The sequence below is a fragment of the Priapulus caudatus genome, unplaced genomic scaffold (genome assembly GCF_000485595.1).
Source record: "Priapulus caudatus unplaced genomic scaffold, Priapulus_caudatus-5.0.1 Scaffold1229, whole genome shotgun sequence".
Classification (NCBI taxonomy): domain Eukaryota; kingdom Metazoa; phylum Priapulida; class Priapulimorpha; order Priapulimorphida; family Priapulidae; genus Priapulus; species Priapulus caudatus.
In genome coordinates, this window is record NW_014578290.1 from 35,507 (window position 1) to 43,006 (window position 7,500).

The following is a 7,500-nucleotide window of genomic DNA, read 5'->3' on the forward strand; positions in this document are numbered from 1 at the left end:
CTTTCTGGCTCTCTCTCTCTCTCTGTCTCGCTCTCTCTGGCTCCTCTCTCTCTCTCTCTGTCTCGCACTCTCTGTGCTCTCTCTGGCTCTCTCTCTCTCTCTCTCTCTCTCTGGCTCTCTCTATCTGGCTCTCTCTATCTGGCTCTCTCTATCTGGCTCTCTCTCTCTCGTCTGGCTCTTTCTGGCTCTGTCTCTCTCTCTCTCTCTCCTGGCTCTCTCTCTCTCTCCCTCTCTGTCTCGCACTCTTCTGACTCTCTCTCTATCTGTCTCGCTCTCTCTGGCTCTCTCTCTCTCTCTTCTGTCTCGCTCTTTCTGGCTCTCCTCTCTCTGTCTCCGCTCTCTCTGGCTCTCTCTCTCTCTCTCTCTCTCTCTCTCTCTCTCTCTCTCTCTCTTCTCTCCCTCTCCTCTCTCTCTCTTCTCTCTCTTCTCTCTTTCTCTCTCTCTCTCTCTTGTATATACATATATTAAGTATATATGTGTACATGGTTAGTAATTGCTCATCACTTATGATTTTGAGCTTGTCATACAGATGGTGCCTCATGGCTTGCCTAAATATATATATATATATATATATATATATATATTATTATATATAATGTAGTATATTTGTACGCACGTATGATAAGCACAATACATCATAATTTACAGGTGGATCTGGTAGTACAGCGTGTGCCTCATGGTCTGCCCATTGCCATCGTGCGCACAGTGAGCGGGAGGAGCTAGGAATCGTGCGCTCGGACACAACAGAGCTGAGGTAGGGGGCGCCACAACCACGCAGCGCGCTCGCGTCACTGCGCATGGAAATATTCGATTTAAACTAGTTTGTTATTTCATGAAGTTTTTTTGTTTGCTTGTTGTTGGTTGGCTTGGATGGAAATATTTGATTTAAATATAGTTTTGCTAAGTTTTAATTGTTTATATAGTTGAGATACAGTCATGATTGTGGCTATCTCGCAGTTCGCTTGTTGGCCCTGACGGAAATTTATTTAAATTGTAATGAAATTTTATGTAAATAGCCATGGTACAGTCACATTTTGATATCTCATCTTGCTTTTTGGCCCTTACATTAGTATTTAATTTCAAACTAAATTGAAATTCTGTTTAAATGGTCGATGTGAACGTGCACACACATACACCCACATGCAGTAACCGTCTGCGTTGTGTGTTACAGATCACGGGAGGTGGTGTCGGGGGCGCTGGCGCATCGTCACGGCCTTCCCGGCCACACGGTGGCGCGCGGTGAGCGCGGCACGGTCGCGCGCTGGTTCTCACGGAGATCAACCACTCGACGCGTCAACCTCTTCTTCAAGGGAGACGAGGTGAGGCCTGCTGACGATGCGCGCTAACGATGCATTAACGATGTGTATGCTAACGATGCGTTAAGCATGTGTATGCTAACGATGCGTTAACGATGCGAGCTAACGACGCCTTAGCGATGTGTATTGCTAACGATGCATTAACGATGGCCGCTAACGATGCATTAACGATGCGAGCTAACGACACATTAACGATGGCTGGCTAAGGATCGACTAACGATGGCACGCTAACGACGCATTAACGATGCACGGCTAACGACGCATTAACGATGCACGCTAACGACGCATTAACGATGCAAGCTAACAATGCGAGCTAACGATGCACGCTAACGATGTGTATGCTAACCATGCGTGCTAACCAGGGCTTGAATTAACCCACGGCACCGACGGCAATTGCCGCCGGTGCCCCTATCAATCGCCGTACTGCCCTTGAAAATCCAACCCGACCGACGGCAGTAACCTGCCTTGCGCTTTTCTTAATTGCCGTCGGCGCCTCTGGCTAGACTGGTTCGCGGCCACACTGTTTGTTGCAGAGTGTGTACATTGTCTAGCAGAGCGTGAGGCCGGATACCAGTCTACCCTTCAGCAAAAACAATACCGTGGCTTGCTGCCAACCGCTGCCAGTAGACGATCGATAAATCGTGCGCCTGTGTATGCCCGTGGTAGAACACAAATATTTAAATGCTGCACGTGAACTCGGCCCGCGCGCGATTTAAAGCGCGGGAAACGACGCTCGCACAAGAATGGCCAGCTGTGATCTGTAGTCTGTACGGTGTGTAGCTTCTAAGTGCAGTAAATTTAGAGAAATTTTAGTAGAATTCATACGATGACACAAAGTTTTTCATAACATTGGTCTGGGGTCTGGGCTAGTGGAAGTTAGGTCAGAGCTAGTGATTTTCCTCGGTTACTAGCTCGATGGTCTAGTGAAATAAATTAATGTTGAACCCTGTTACTGTACTTCCATTAGCAGAGGGGGATACAGAGGTCAGTGTTACGGTGTAAGCTTACATTGGGGCGGAAGACGATGTACATGTGGGCGGGAGACGGTCTGTACATACACGGTAAAAAACAAAAAAATTATGTACATAATTATGTACAGTTTCGGTGTCCACAGTCATTCATTATTGAGTTAGGAATACATATAAAGCTAAAATTGGTTAACCAATGTTATCACTGCGTTGTATTTACATAGTAGCAGGCTAGCAGCCTAGATGATTTATTTATTTCCAAAGAAAAAGATTTGCTGATTTGCTGACAAAACATTTTAAAGTCTAGATCTATGCAAATAGCATTGAAAATTATGTTAAACTGGGCCTACTATTTTGTACATTAAAAGCAAGACAATGTTGATGTGTTAATTTGTTATGAGTTTTCCTTTATTTTACAAAGTGCCTTGGTGCCCTTCTCAAATTGTGAGAGTTGCCTTGATGCCTTTTAAAATTGCCTCGGTGCCCATCCATTTTAGAGAAAATTCAAGGCAATTTCTCACATCCCCCCCAAAAATTGCCTTGCCCCTCTTGTCGCTTAATTTGAGGCCTGGGGCTAATGATGCATATATGCTATATGCTGCGCGCTAACGATGTGCATGCTAACGATGCGCGAATGGTGTGCTAATAAGTCCGGTAGTTGTAGGTGAAATATCGATGCTACCCGGAAAAAAATGGTATAAAGATGATTTTTGCACCAGCTGAGCAGGATGTGTCATAGAACAACATATCCAAAATCCGCAAAAATCCGCTTTCGGGAAAAATCTGCTTTGTACCATTTTTTTCCAGGTCAAAATGCTCTACTACCAGACTATAATGAGAAAACAGTCAGTCAATGATAAAAAGTGATTCTAATGTTGAGACTAATTCTGTTTCGGTTAACTGTCTATGAGTCAAAGTTAATGTTAATTAACACTAATGTTGAGACTAATTTTGTTTCTGACACGCGGACTGCTGCGCTTTTGGTTTCAGATTGAAGCACGATTGAACGCGGTGGGAAAGGACATTTCCATCCTCGTCCAGCCTGAAGACTTCATCTCCACTCTAAAGAAGAAGCTGCGAGCCCTCAAACATTACAAGCAGTTCCTTATACAGTGAAGAAGCGATTAAACATTACAAGCGGTTCTTTATACAGTGAGGCTATCAAACATTACAAGCAGTTTTTCATACAGTGAGACTATTAAACATTACAACACGGAGTTTTTAATACAGAAAAGCTAAGGAGATCATGGCGTTTAATCGGTCACCATGACTAGTTTCTCTTACAGTGAAGCTGTCAGTCAATCACCACAAGCAAGGAGTTATATACTGTCAATAAATTACCATAAGTAGTTTCTCAGGTGAAACTGCAAAAGGTTTGCCAATCAATCGACCCCATCCGTCTTGGCCAATGATATCCTTTCCACACCTTTCCACCTTGATGTTGTCAGGTCGGTGCCTGTTTGTAGTTATGTGTAAACGTGCGCACGTGCCGAAGTCTAGACTTTGCGGCAATTCGGTGCCAAGCATTGTCGTTAGAACGTCCTATCGCGATGGTGATTGGCTAGTGCTGCGTGACAGTGACGGATGGATGATTGGTCAATTACAATGAGGATTTCTACGCTCCCTGCTGTGAAGGGCGAGCGTAGCTTATTGGTGCTTCATGATACTACTCATGCATTTATTCCCTGTGTGCCCATATAGATATCTACTATATATATATATATATATATATATATATATGTGTATACTTACATTACAAAGACGTGTGTTTAACTGTGTGTGTGTGTGTGTGTGTGTGTGCGTGCGTGCTTGCGTGCTTGCGTGCTTGCGTGCGTGCGTGTGTGTGTGTGTATGTGAGGGGGGGGGGGTTGTAATTTTGCATATTCGTGTTTAACTGGTTGTCCGTTTCGTAAGCAGACTGAGATTTTGCAGGAATCGTGTCTTATTTTAATATGTATTTTATCATTCGTGCGATCGTTAATAAATACGATGTTACTGTACATTCGATGACGTGGACCAAATTGTTCGTGGGCCCAAAAAATCCTGTAGCTATTACTCGAGGAATAGCATGATTGACGGCGTTGTTCATATGTACGAGATGTTGATACTCGGAATATATAACTGATACTCTACGACGAAGGCCTTATATGTGACCGTGCCACCAATATGTACTCTCTCTCTCTCTTTCTCTCTTTCTCTCTATATATATATATATACAGTATATATATATATATATATACCAAGAGCTAGTAATAAATTATGTATATTACATATGGATGTTATATACACAATGTATTATTAGCACTATATATATATATATGTATATATATATATATTATATATTATGTATACAGTCAGAACCTGTATGTGGGTTATTCAAGCATCCAAGTGTCCTTTCTAGACAGGTGTCCGTTTTATAGAGTTGGTTTCACTCTTTAACTGCCATTCAAGGGCACTCCCCTTTGCTTTATAGAGCGTTTGGTCTATAGAGCGAGATAGTCAACATTGAGACAGGATTGACTGCATATGTATGTGTGTGTATGTCTTATATCAGGGGGTGAATAGTGACAAATGTCATTGAAAATTTGAAATGAAAAAATTTGAAATGTTTTTCAAATGTAGTTTGTCATTATTCAGCTCTGCTTGTATGTACGTATACATATACCTACGTACATGCGCACGTACATACGTCACCGGTAACGTACGCTTGGCTACGCTGGGGAGACCGACGGACCTGCACGTGCTCCACACACACAGCAGGTTTAGCAGGTTGAGCATGCCTGGCCGTACGCTGCAGTGATTCTACTGATTGCATCTCGTGGTGCAGGCTGGTGTGCATCTCTGGGTGCATCTTGGGGGGTGCAGGCTGGTGTGCATCTTGGGGTGCAAGCCAAGTTGCATCTTGGGGTGCAAGCCAAGTTGCATCTTGGGGTGCATGTCATGGTGCAGGCTGGTGTGCATCTAGGGATGTGCAGGGAACAGATGCTGCGATGGTGTGAGGTGATTAATCGGAAGCTTACTCAGCTCCACATCATCTCTCCATCCTCCAACGTCTACAGCCGCCTGCCCTGGATGGAGGCGCCCTCTCCTGGTGAATCCCCCGAACCAGCCGGCTCGCCCGAACTTCCCAACGGCAGTTATGTGGACATGGGTGGCGCTAGTGTAGCCGCCGCTGTAGCCGGGACTTCGGGGGAGGGTGGCACGGCAAATAGCGTGAGTGGAGGTTGATTTTACGAGTAATTTTGTTTCGTGATGGATCAGTATAGTTAGAGCGTTTGTTTTGGCAAAGAGGTGTTTTGGGTTCGAGTGAATACCCAAACAGATGAATTTTGTAAAGGTTACATTAAACACGGGTTTATCTGTCATTTCGTTTATTAATATCTATTCTTAAAAATCTTATGAATGAAATTAATTATTAAATAGAAATATTTAAAAAATTTCAATCTAAAAATAATTAGTCTAATTAAAGTATTTTTATATTATATGAAGTAAATAAAAAAATAAAAAAATAGAAATTAACTACAATAACAACTTTCATTATATCTACAGGATGTCGATTTAGTAAAGAATTCGCCTAGATGTCACATCTATGGCTAAATTCTTCCCTGCATCTTCAATTAACACATTAAACAATTAATAATTCTTCATTCGTCTTCATCCTCATCGTAATTTTTCCCCCTTTCTCTCCTCCGTCCAGGAGCAGCGGGAGAAAACCGACTTCGGACAGGAATGTGGCGCCATCTACGAGAGCATCGATGACATTCGTGACGACGATGACGCCAGCGAGGGTCGCGCGGCGGCGGCGGGGGACGACGGCTGCTGCCCTCCCTCTGTACAACAGCCAGCAGCAGCAACAGCGGCGGCGGAGTCCATATACGAGGAGATATTCGACACGCCCCCCAGCTGGTCGCGCGCCGACCGCCCTGCTAGCAGCGCGGAGTACGTGAACGTGCCTGCAGGGGCGCCACCGTCGGTTGACCGGCAGCAGATAGAGAGCGTTCTCAGCGACCTCGATGACATCATCGCCGACTACGATTACGACGATGAGGATGACGAGGATGCGGTCGCCACGGCGACGACGACGACGCTGGAGGCAACGGTAGACTCGGACGAATCAGGCGCGTCGCACGGAGAATCCGCGAAGGTGGCGCCGTCTGGTTTGAACTTGGCGCTATCTAGTGGCGGAAACAGTCCAGCAGCGGCGCGGAACTCGCGGCGAGCAGAGGCGGCGCCCCCTGGCGGAAAGCGCCAAGCGGACGCGCCGAGTAAGAAGCTGCGGAGCGTGGCGCCACCTGATGCCGACGCGGACGTTTCTGCGAGGGGCGGAGTAGCGGCGGAGGTGCTGTCACCTACTGGGAGCAGTCCGGCGAGCGTGCGGAGTCTGAGTCGCGACGACGGGGCGGCGTCGCCGCGGCGAGGAGATGCTGCGGAAGATGCTGCGGAGCAGGAGGAGGAGGCGACGTATGAAGCCCTCACGAGCTTCGTCTCCGCGGCAACGCCGCATTCTCTGCATCCTTCGCACGACCACGCCCTGCCGCCTCGCAAGACGTCGTGTCCGCCCGACCCCGCGGGCTGCGGTGGCGGCACCGTGCGGTCATTGGGAGCCGCGCTACCGCCGCCAGTGCCCACCAGGGGGCCCGAGTCCCTGTCGCTACATCACCGACTGAACTCACAACCGTTGCTCACCGACGGAGGAGGAGGAGGAGGAGGAGGAGGAGGAGAGGCTCGACGGCCGCTGAGGAGCTATTCTCTACCGATGATTGCCAATCCCAGCAGCACGTCGAACGACTCTAGTCCCAACGGAAGCATCGGTACGTAAATGATGTGCATGTGTGTGTATGTGCGTGCGTGCGTGTATGTGTATGTATGCATGCTTGCTGTAGGCTCGGCGGGTAGACATGTACAGTTTCTGAGGGAGAATGCGCTGAGTGCGTGCCGTGCGTGCGTGTATGTGTATCTAATGCATGCCTTGCTCTAGGCCTCGGCGGGCCAGACACGTACCAGTTTCTGAGGGCAGGTGTGTGCCGCTTGCGTGCGCGTAGCGTGCGTGTATGTTAATGTATGCATGCTTGCTGTAGGTCCGGCGGCAGACACGTACAGAATTCTGAGGGAGCGGCGGTGCGTGCCGTACATGATGTGCGTGCGGCGTTGGGTGTATGTATGATGTATGTGAATGCATGCTTGCTTAGGCTCGGCGGCAAGACACGTACAAGTTC